Below are 12,998 nucleotides of genomic sequence, written 5' to 3'. Positions count from 1 at the left end.
TGAATCCTGGTAGGGTTAAGCATTTTACAAGTTTCATATGAAATACCAAATTAGTATTACCAAGAACTGACTGTAATAGTTGTTTCGATGGTAAGAAATATTATATATAGCTTCGCATTAATCATAGACAGAGAAATGCACAACAGAGGATAAATGCACAACAGAGGATAAATACATTTACTTTGTGAACAAACAATTCACTTTTTTTTTTTAAAGCATTGCTAGTAGTGAAGATATCACCATATTTCCACAGCACAATGAGGTGTATGATCATGAGGTTTTCTATACAGAGAGATATTAAGCACGCACAACATGCAGGTAACACAAACTTAAGATATGTGATGTTTGTGAGTGTAAACTAACACCAGTGTTCGAAGCAGACTAATTCCATCTTTACGTAAGATGATAAAACTTCAAAAGTTTAAACAATAAGGATCCTAGGTGAACAATATGAAGATAAAAATACATTGTTTTTAATAAAGTAAAAAATGTGTGGCCATTTTAACTAGAACATATCTTTGTGATGTGTGTGAACAATGATTTCAAATGTAATCACCTGTAAACAGCAAGGAAAACACAATAATATTCTGTTTCTGATCAGTGTGGTTAAGTTTTGTAATTGCTATTTGTTTTCATATGAGAGGACTGTCAAGTCGTTTGACAAATAAGTTAAAATATTCTTTCTCTTTGGATTCGAACCAGCAATCTGCGACTATCGTCTTATAAAATTTGGGGTCTACCACTCTAAAACCTGAACTACTGAATAGTTTTTGTGAAGCTGGGTAAAATGACAATTTCCTCTAAGAGTTTAATTTCATTTAATGGCGCTATCCTTCCTTGTAACAGTGGAAATGCATATCTCGTAGGTAAATTAATGTAAACTTCACAGTGCAACACATTTTTACTTAAGTGAACTTGTGTCAACGTGGAGGCAATTTGCCAATACATTGCAACCATATTTTACATCTCTCTTCATTCTCTGGAACACTAAAAAAACTTTTCAGGAGTTTTTACAGATGTATTTGTACAGTATGGTGTTACACATCATTTGTAAGCCATTTTTTGAAATTCAAATTCCAAAACAAGACATCACTGTGAATTAGCATTACTACAGTGAGTTAGCAGAGCCCATGAGAAATATGGGCCTCACATGGAACTTGTGTTGTTACACTAGTTGGCTTGTCCGCCACACTTCACGAATGCTTGGTTCTGTGCAGCGCCCATGGAGAATCAATATTTAACTGAAAAGGCACACATTAAAGGTCTTAACTTTGCCATGTCCTACTGAGAACTTGCATGCCTTTAAACGAGCAGTCACGAACTACTAAACTCGTCTGAAATAGTTACTGGCTCCCTGCCGGAGACAGCTGCTGGCAGTCGTTAGACCTGCAGTATCGCATGCTTGATGTATGCACCATGGCCTGTCTTTCTCGTGGGCCTCATGACCTATCCAACAATGTCAAAGGCATCACTTGACTCGAATGGAGCATTTTAGTGGGCTTTCAAATTATTTGAATCTCATGCTTGTTAGAAGCATAAAATGGCATAACTAATCACTTAAAACAATTTCCAGAAAACAGTCAAATACCCTGTTAAAATCTTAGTAACATTGAGATGTAGCTTGTCATTGGCAGAATGTGATGTTCCACATTCTTGATGTTCATTGGCTGGCAAAAGATCTTCATGGGTTAAGATAGATAGTGAATAGGAAGCACCTACTTTCAGAAGGTTTTTATTTATGGTTTGTGCAGATTGGAGTTTTACCGATCATATGCTATTGATAGTAAAGGCCATGTACTGATTCTTTTACCAGCTGGGTGCACTTGTTTGCTCCAAGGGGCTGAGAGTGAAGGGTATGGCATGCACATGACCTCCACAATGTCAAAGAAATCATCGTAAAAAAAGACAATTGATGTTCAGATTTTATTGTCAAAAATTGTTCATGTTTCTTGAGACACACACTTGTGCAAACATTTAGCCAGGATTTTAAGCCTAAGTAGTCAATTAATTACAAAAAGTTTGGATTGTATGTTATAGGAAATCCATTGAGTTCAACTTCTCTGGGTGTGTTATTCCACTATGGAGAAAAAAAGTCTCTTTCAACATCAATGACACTGCAGATCAAAGTCCACAGGGGAGAAGCTGGTTCACAGTTCAAGGGCATTGCGCAGCAGGACCTCTGCAGCACTGGTATTGTACAGCAACTGACATGAAACATTAGATAAGTGCAGAATTAATTGTCCTGAAGCCAAAAACCGCATAAAAAGCATCACTCACATCGGTTTTTAATTGTCCTGAGGCCAAAAACCACATAAAAAGCATCAATCAAAATCAAATCAGATTGTGTGACTGGCACAAAACATGTTCAATATGCTGTCCACTGTTTTCTGCAACAAGTTGAAATAGAAAAACAGCATGTTCTACAACTGATCGAAGTGTTTCTGGGGTCACATTCAGAATGTGTTGCGCAATGCCTGCCTTCAGTGTAGCTAAGTTTGCAATTGGAACACTGAACACAACATCTGTCAAATAGCCCCACAGCCAGAAGTCATACGGATTAAGAGCAGGTGATCGGGACAGCCAGGCTGTAGGGAAATGGTGGCTGATAATTCTAGCGTTTCTGAAATGGTGCTTCAGCAGCTGCTTAACTGGATTTGCTATGTGTGGAGGTGCGCCATCTTGCATAAAAATGATCCCATCCATGCTGTTGGAGAGCTGGAATGGCGTGGTTGCACAAAAGACACTCATAGCGCTTACCAGTGACAGTACAGGTAATAGGACAGCAAGCTCCTGTCTCTTTTAAAAAAATATGGCCCTATGATAAATGATGCCGTAAACCTGCACCACATAGTGACATTTTCAGGAAGAAGAGGTACTTATTGATTTGTGTGTGGATTTTCCGTTGCCCATATTTGATAATTCTGCGTATTAATATATCCTATCAGATGGAAGTGGGCTTTATCTGTCCACAAAATCTTCCACAGCCAATCATTGTCCGCTTTGATGTGAGCAAGGAATTCTAAAGCAAAAGTCTCTCTTGTTGGCAGGTCAACAGGAAGCAACTCGTACACGTGGGCAATTTTGAATGGATTGCAAAGAAGGATGTTTCATAGGATTTTACACACAGTGCTCACAGGTATGTCCAGTGTTCGGGAAATTCTTCATGCACTAAATGTTTGAGCACCACCACTCATCTCCTGCATTGCTGTGGCCCTGCTTCCCCTGACGTCGAATCAATTCATTTCCTCCCTCTACCAGGCTGCACACCAAAAGAACCTGTCTTTTCAAATTTCCAAATCCTTTTCTCCAGATCCAGGGCAGTCATCAGACCAACACATTTTTTCAGACCCTTTCATGTCTGGATCCTCTGCAGAGTGATGTGTGCACAGTTCTTATAATACAGCTTTACAAGCAGAGCACGATCCTGCATTGAGACGGTCATGGAGAATGTCAGAGACACGAAAGGAGGAAAAGTGGTGTACCTGGCATGTTTATACCAACTTCAATGGATCGTGTGCATGACAGGTGTTTTCATTTACATTTTCTGACTTATGCAGTGCCATCTTCGATCAACTTTCATACTTCTTTTTATTTTATTTTATTTACTTATTTTTTTGCATACGTTTTCCCCCTTCTCTGACAATATTTCATTGCAATTTGACGTCATTCTAACCTGTGGTGTTATTTCTACAGTGTTTCGAATGTTTAACTTTAATTGTAATCACCCTGTACATTGTGGCTGTCTTTATTAACAGAATCAATCATTAAATTATTGTGTGTTTACAAAAGTGTAGATATGACTCACACTTATGCAGTTCGAGTTGCGACACATAAGAGTTCACTTCATGCTCAGAGGTTACCGACGTCATAGACCATTTATGGTCCATGACCGATGTTATAGCACTTGACAGGCCTCATGGGAGCAGTTAAACTCAACAAGTGGATTATCGCGCCATTGTAGTTTCATGTCACTGACTACATCACAGCAATTCCACCTAGGGAAGGGAAAAACATATCAGTTAAAACCAATAACAATATTTTAGTTCTGAATAATCGGTATTTTTTGTCTCAATTATAACAGATATTTTTCACTTTTTGCTAATAACCAGGTAGAAAAACCAGCATATCAGTTTTCCATAGCAGCAGTACTAGAATTTTTGTTTTCAAATAATTTTTTTTAAATGAGTAGTGTTCATTTGTAAAATTTCAATTGCTTTGAAATATTGGATTATTATAGAACGGGAAAAGCAATCAGTCTCATATTAATAACAATGCCTACAGGTAGAAACTTGTACCTGTTGTCGTGTGACGTGGCTCATTCGACGTTATACGTGTACGTGCAAGTGTGTTAGATTTGCAACAATCATTTGAATGCCTCTGTGTATGCTGTAATTATTTTAATCGTATCTTCTCAATCTCTAACTGAGCGATATGTAGGGGTTATAGTATATTCCTAGAGTAATCATTTGAAGCTGGTTCTTGAAACTTTATTAATAAATTTTCTCAGGACAGTTTATGTGTATCTTCAAGATTTTTCCAGTTCAGTTCCTTCAGTATCACTGTGGCACTCTCCCATGGATTAAACAAACCTTTGACCATTCATGCTGCCCTTCTCTCTATATGATCAATATCCCCTGTTAGTCCTATCTGGAATGGGTACCACACATTTTAGCAGTATTCTAGAATTGGTTGCATGAGTGATTTGTAAGCAATCTTCTTTCTAGACTGATTGGAATTCCCCAGTGTTCTTCTAATAAACTGAAGTCCACCACCTGCTTTACAAGACAACACAATATTCTATTAATAAAAAATTACTTTTATATTAAGTTAATTGAAATATATAGATATTACCTAATCTAAATAATATAACTTAATAATTATATTATCACAATTAAAATAACTGATTATATTACAGTACAAATATTATTAATTAAATAATTGTATATGTTATATACTACAAATATAATACAAAATATTTAGTTATGTGTAATTAAATATCTTATTATATAGTAATTTCTTTCTCCCTATAAACATAAGTAGCTATAATTTTCAATAGATATGTAATTCCATAATAGCACCATCCCTAGTATGGAGGTATCTTATGAAGTGTGTGGCAATGAATTACATTGATCCACTAGCATTAATAAATTAAAACGTACATTAATTATATGTATTGCATTATATATTAAATGGGAGGAGGTACAACGAACTTGCAACACCATAAGGAGAAAAGATCCGGAGATTTCCTTGGAAGAGAAGGTAAATTTGATTGCTATACCTATAACTTTACTGGTGTGTTATCAACTTGGGAACCATTTTACAGTTCCTCCAGGATGAAAAATTGATAACAGCCTATAGTGATGATGCAGGCAAGTCATCAACTTGTGATCTTTGCTCTCGCCATTGCTGCACCCAGATCCTTCACCTTCGCTGAAGACAATAATGAGGCCAATTTCTGCCACAGCCTCAACCACATGAGGCCAATTTCTGCCACAGCCTCAACCACATATCAATTGAGATCTTGTACACATTTACCTTCATTAGAATATTTCAGCCTTTCTTTACAGTGTATGTTTATTATGGGAAATAACAGCAATAAAAAACCAGAAATTGATTATTACAGAAACTGGTTATTTTGAGCAGTTTTAACAAGCTGGTTAAACTTAAGATGAAAAAATTTGTATAACCAAAAACTAAATCCCGAGGTTGAAAGTACCGCTTCAGTTGTAAATTTCTTTTATCATCACAACCGGTTTTGGGCTCTCATAAGCCCATCCACAGGTGTCGCACTGGAAATAGCAAGAGGCGGGATAAAAACCAAAAGATTTCATAAAAAAAAATTTACAAAACTTTTAAAAAAGATTTTGAAACTGCTAGGGCTGTGAAACCTATGTCAATGCAAAAGTGACACCAGACAGTACTATGGTCGACTGCCTGGGTAGGGAAATATACAAATAATGCCAGGACACTTACACTGCGCTGTGGCCCCCGAGTGCCATGGTGGACGTGTAGAGGTGCAGTGTGCTACCTATGAGTGCAGAACAGGGAGTAGCGGATGCGAACGAGGAAGCAATCTCCATTGTCTTCTGGATGTTCATGGGATGTGGGAGAGTCTATCATGCCAATCTCGTAGACGTGTGCAGGAAAACATGCATGTCCCAACCTTACTCTAGTAACTGATTTTACATACCTGCTTGGGAGATTCTGACTGTATCAGGGTTTATGGACTGAAGCGAACAAAGAGCCCTTCCTCTGCTGTGGCGTTTGTCACTACTGTTCCCATTGATAGTATGCCTCTGTTTTGAAACATGGAGAAAGTCAGAATATGGAAGTGGGTAAATACTGGTTCCCATTCTTTGATGCTTTCTTTTGCAAGGCCATCTCCTATTTCGTTATGCCAAATGCCTGTGAAGACCTTTACCCGCATTAGATGTACGGATTTATTTTCATTGCTGGCTTTTGTTATTAATTCCACCAGAACATAGATACAATTGTTATCAGCTTTCCACCTTTGATGCTCTAATTGCTCCAAAGCATTTCTAGAGTCAGTGAGAATTAGTGTTTTGTTGCCATTTTCAATTTGAAACTTAATTCTCTCATTAATCACTGTGACTTCTGCAGTGTAAATACTACTAAATCGTGGTCATAAAAGGTATTTAGCTATCTGGCAGGCTGTTGTTCCATATTTTTTACTAAATGCTGGTAACATTCATTCCTTCCATATCAAATGGAACGTAAATCTGAGACACTGGAAGCCCGTTACTAACAGTGGCGTTCATTTGCGTTCAGCTGGGTATCTTCTCTCTGCCAACCACTTAGCTTTAACTGTGACGAGATGATTAATTACTACAGATCTTTGCAGCAGAAGCTTCTTAGCAAGTAGTACTCTACAGATGTCAAAAGGCATTTCTTTGGTTTCTGTTAAAAGAGCATTAGTTGGTGATGACTTCATTGCTCTTAGGCACTGGCTAATAGCCTGGTACTGAAGTGCATTTAGTTTTTCTAGTACATTTTGTACCACATTTTCAAATAGAAAACTTCTGTAGTCAATTACAAAGTGTATTAGACCACGTATAGGATGATGAGTATGGCTGGCTGGACTCCCCACCACAGGCGACTTACAGCATGTAAGACATTCGGAGCTTTTTCTGTTTTCATAACAGTACGTTTGACGTGTTCTGTCCAGGTTAATCTGCTATCCACAAAAAGCCCCAATGCTTTAGCTGATGTTGGTACAATCAATCTAAAGGGTCCCAGGATTATTGTATTCATTGGGTTTGTTCAGTGTTTTTGTGCAAACAAAACTACAGAAGATTATTGTGACAAATTGAGACCATTCCTCAGCAACCGTTCGGACAGTAGATCAGCGGCATTATTCATCCATGAGCAACACATTTCTAGGCTGATGGATGCTGTCTATATGCAGACATAATCTGTATATTTTAGCACTTGAATAGAGGAACCACAATGTTTTCCAAATCTGCAACAAATAAGGCACATAAGAGGGGATTACCTTGAGATAAGCCTTTCCACACTGAGTAGGGTCCATGTAAACTATTGTCTTGCTTTCTGATGTAAACAATTCTACCACTTAAATAATTTTCAAGAATTTGAAAACAAATGTATAGGACACCAAGGTGGTCTAACATCTACAAAAGTAAGGAAATGTCAACAGAATTGTATGTTCCCAATATATCCAAGTATGAAGCTGTAAGACAACCTTTCTCATCGAATGCTTTTTCACAGTCCGCCGAGGATAGGTAAATAGTCAATAGTGCTCCTGCTCTCTTTTCAAAAGCTGTTCTGTGACATACTTTGAGGTGTTCAAAAGTCTTTCTAAGTATGATGATACTGCAATTGGACGATATGAATCCACTGTTGATCTTTGCTGGGTTTTAGTGTAGGTACAACAATTTGTGTGGTTCATTCTTGAGGAATTTCGCTTTCTGCCCATATTGCAATAAAGATCTGTAACAGAATGTTTTTTGGTGCTATCTGTAAATTGGATATCATAGGGTAATTTATTTGCTGTGTAAGTGGAACATTTAAGTGCCATTTCTAATTCTTGGATTGTAAAAGTTTTTTTAAATAATACACTAGATGCCTATGCTGCTTCATGAATGCTCTTTCCAAACTATAATGTTTCTTTTTCTGCTGATGTTGGTGCAATATCTGTGAAGTCTTTAAGCCATTTGTTTATAGATTTTGGCAGCAGTTGTTCAATGTTGATTATAATTATCATTGCCAAAACCTCAGAGAGAAATATTTCTTCCAGTCCTTTCACAATATTATTTTTCTAGGATTTTTTTTTTTAATTTAAGGAAATATTTTGCAAGGGCATCTTCTTTCTTACAGCTGCAAAAATTTTCCCACAGGCTGTTCTGCTTGTACTGTGTAAATCCTAATTTACATTAAGCAACTACACGGAACACTGAGCATTCCACATCGGCACAGCTCAAAATTTTGGATTTTTTATTGCCTTCTTTTAAGGAATGGAGGCTGACATTGCTGCATTGATCATATTTACATATTTACTGTAGATATTATGGCATCCTTCTGCCAGATCAAATGGACTACAGTATAGTCTGAAAGTCTATGGTAACTAGTTCTGTTTGCTTTCCTTATTCCATCTCAATTTTCGTTCATGGTTAATGTTAAATGCGAAATTGTATCAATATCTACATCTATACTCTGCAAACCACTGTGAGATGCATGGTATACGTACATCCCATTGTATCAGTTATTAGGGTTTCTTCCCATTCCATTCACATATGGAGTGCAGGAAGAATGACTGATTGATTGCCTCTGTGCATGCAGTAATTATTCTAATCTTATCCTCACAATGCCTATGTGAGCAATACATATGGGATTGCAGTATATTCCTAAATCAATCATTTAAGGGCATTTCTTGAAACTTTGTTAACAGATTTTCTTGGGATAGTTTATGCTTATCTTCAAGAGCCTTCCAGTTCAGTTCCTTCAGTATCTCTGTGACGCTCTCCCATGGATTAAAGAAACCTGTGACCATTTGTGTTGCCCTTCTCCATACACATACAATATCCCCTGTTAGCCCACACACTTAAGAAATATTCTAGAACTGGCCACATGAGTGCTTTGTAAGCAATCTTCTTTGTAGTCTGATTGCACCATCCCAGTATTCTACCATCTGCTTTATTCATGACTGAACCTATGTGATCATTCCATTCCATTTCATATCTCTACAAAGTGTCACACATCGGTTTTTGTATGAGTTGGCTGATTCCAGCAGTGACTCAGAGATATTATAGTCATAGGATACTATGTTTTTTTGTTTTTGTTTTTCATTTTATGAAATGCAAAATTTTACATTTCTGAACATTTGGAGCAAGCTGCCAAACTCTGAACCATGCTGAAATCTTATCAACACCTGACTGCATATTTATGCAGCCTCTTTCAGACAGTACTTCATTATAGATAACTGCATCATCTGCAAAAGCCTGATTTTACTATTAACATTGTCTGCAAGGTCATTAATATACAATATGAACAGCAAGGATCCCAATCCACTTCCCCTGGGGTCTACTTGAAGTTACTTCACACCTGGCGATGACTCTCCCTCCAAGATAACATGTTTGTCCTACCTACCAAAAAGTCCTCAGCCCAGTCACAAATTTCGCTTGATATCCCATATGATTGTACTTTTGACAATAAGTGTAGGTGCAGAACAGAGTCAAATGCTTTTCGGAAATCAGGGAATACTGTATCTACCTGGCTGCCTTGATCCAGAGCTTCCAGTACGTCATGTGAGAAAAGCACAAGAAGAGTTCTACATGACTGATGTTTTCAAAATCCATGCTGGTTGGCACTGAGGTGGTCATTCTGTTCAAGATACCTAATTATGTTTGAGCTCAGAATATATTCTAAGATTCCACAACAAATTGATGTCAAAGATATTGGATGATAGTTTTGCGGATCACTTCTAGTACTCTTCTTGCAGACGGATGTGACCTGTGCCTTTTTCAATAACTGGGCACAGTTTTTGATTGACGGATCTACAACAGATGATAGAGGAGAAGCTAACTCAGCTGTAAACTCAGGGTAGAATCTGACAGGGATTCCATTGGGGTCTGCAGCTTCGTTCAGTTTTAACGATTTCAGCTGTTTCTCGAACACCACTAACACTAATACTTATTTCATTCATCTTTTCAATGGTAAGGAGGATTAAATTGTGGGAATTCTCCAGGGTTTTTCTTTGTAAAGGAACATTTGAAAATGGAATTAAGTGTTTCAGCTTTTGCTTTGCTACCCTCAATTTCAGTTTCTGTCTCTCATTCTCTAGGGCTGGTGCCACTAACAACTTTTACATTCGAATTGAATTTCATTGGGTGCTGTGAAAGATCACTTGACAATATTTTGCTATGGTAGTCATTGAAGGCACAACATGGCTCTCTTAACAGCCAAATGCGTTTCATCTAGCAACTCTATCTATAGGCCTATGTAATGTTTTACGCCTATTATACAGTGATCTCTGTTTCTTTAGAAGTTTCTCTACAGTGACTTTATACCATGGAGGTTCCCTACCAATATGAACTGTTCTACTGGGTACATATCTATCCTGTACATGGTCAACTATTCTTTTAAACCTGAGCTAGAGTTCCTCTAGATGCTCCTGCCCTGTGCTGAAAGTTTCATGTTCCTCATTGAGATATGACACTACTGAGTTTTTATCTAGTTTACTGAAAAAATATATATCTTTCTGCTTGTTTTAGTTGTCCTTTGTACTCTTGGTAATCATTGTTGCCACAAACATGTCATGGTCATTGATACCAGTTTCGACGTGTGCATCCTCAAAGAGGTCAGGTCTATTTGTTTTCATTAGATCCAATATATTTCCATCATGAGTGGTGATCCTAACTATGTGTTCTAGGCAGTTTTCAGAGAAGATATTTAGTAAAGTTTCACTGGATGTCTTGTCACGCCTGCCACTAACAAAACTGTAATTTTCCCAATAAACTGTTGAATAACTAAAGTCTCCTCTGATGATTACAGTATGGTTGGGGAACTTATGTACAAGTGAACTGTGGCTTTCTTTTAAGTTTTCGGTTACATCAGGAGATGAGTGTGTTGGGCGATAGAAGGATCCAATTTTCTTTTTATGCCCACCCCTGATACTGATTCTTGCCCAATCTTACATGCAGCTTCAATTTTTACCTCGATGGATTTGTTTCTTGTCTACCATGACAAATACACCACCTCCGGTTTCTGTTTGCCTATCCTATCGATATACACTTAAATTTTCCCCTAAAATCTCAAAGCTGCCCATTTCATGTTTCAAACAGCTTTCTGTACATACTATTATGTGAGCTTCATTGCTTTTCATGAGCGCTTGAAACTCTGGCACTTTGTTGTGAATGCTTCTGCAGTTTACCATTAGTATTTTAATATTCTCACCTGCGGGAGGCATTTCTTTCAATCTTAGAATGATACTTCTGAGTTTCCTACAGCTATCGTTAAATGAACGTTGTATTATTTTGATACCTATGTGTAATATTTTAAATTTATACATACAGTATATTGGTTAAAAATTAAAGGCATGAGAAGTAGTGTGCCAAGCACCTTCAATTGTCACCAGTTAGGTGATCAGTTTACTAATGCTATGGAATGTCGCTGTTATTGTGTCAGTAACACAACTGTCAAACACAAGTGATTGTAGGAAATCAATAAATAATGCAGTACAAACCGATAAATCACTAGGATGTGATATACAAACATGAATAAGTGTCAACTACAATTTTTTTTAAAGATTTTGTATGGATATTTATTTATTTACTTACTTACCTATCTTTGCTACTATAGTCTTATAAACAAAGGTTGAGTTTATGAACATTTTACATTTTCTATGGAAGGTATGAGTTATAGTAGTATTATAAGTATGACAATAGATATGTGGACTCAGGACATTGACGATTTACAATAATCTTCTTTTTCTTCTTCACCATGTGATGTTCGTTCTTTCCCTACACAGGGTAGCTGGGGAAAATGACATACATGGGACAATATGACAACAACACAGACATAATTTTGTGTCCATCACATTTAGAGTTAAGTGTTGGGCTGCATGTTAGTTGCGTCACGTGTTACTGGGAAAAGAACCTCCTAGTGCTTATAGCATGTCAGCTGAGAAGCTGACAAACGAACATGTGCACAGGAATTATTCTGACTATCGAGAAATGGAATCAATAAAACAGAATCCCCTTGTCATAAAGTGAATGTAAATAAAATCACAAGTATGAAAAACTGAACTATGTTTATTAAAGGATGGGTTTAAGAATTAAGACACTTGAGATCTGATGAGTAAATCACATACATACAATTCATAATATGGCTTATAAGGATTACGAGATATTTACACATATCACTTAGAACTCATCTAGATAAGTACCAGTAAAATGGTCAACAATATATGTATATTAGATAATGAAAGCCGGCCGTGGTGGCCGAGTGGCTCTAGGCGCTTCAGTCCGTAACCACGCGACTGCTACGGTTGCATGTTTGAATCCTGCCTCAGGCATGGATGTGTGTGATGTACTTAGGTTAGTTAGGTTTAAGTAGTTCTAAGTTCTAGGGGACTGATGACCTCAGATGTTAAGTACCATAGTACTCTGAGCCATTTCTTGAATTAAGAATAGGGAAAGGATGAAAAAAAAAAAAGTTCAAATATGTTGATCATATAATAAGATGACCATACTTACAACATAGCAGAGTTGGAACAGTTTTATTGGCAACAATTTACGTGCAATATCTTCACAGATTAAGAGGTATAAATACGAGGGCGGTTCAGAAAGTAACCTCCGATTGGTCACAGTGCGGGTTGTGGGGGGAGTAGCGACGCCATCCGTGCGTTCACGCACTCAACAGGTCAGTTGGCATCAAGCCGTGGTCGAGTGAACGTCGTACCTGCGCTAGTTTAGTTTTTGTGGCAGTTTGAAATGTGTGCTGCAATAGAAAACCCCGCCAAA

The sequence above is a fragment of the Schistocerca piceifrons genome, chromosome 1 (assembly GCF_021461385.2).
Source record: "Schistocerca piceifrons isolate TAMUIC-IGC-003096 chromosome 1, iqSchPice1.1, whole genome shotgun sequence".
Taxonomy (NCBI): Eukaryota; Metazoa; Arthropoda; class Insecta; order Orthoptera; family Acrididae; genus Schistocerca; species Schistocerca piceifrons.
Note: the sequence above shows the minus strand (reverse complement) of the source record.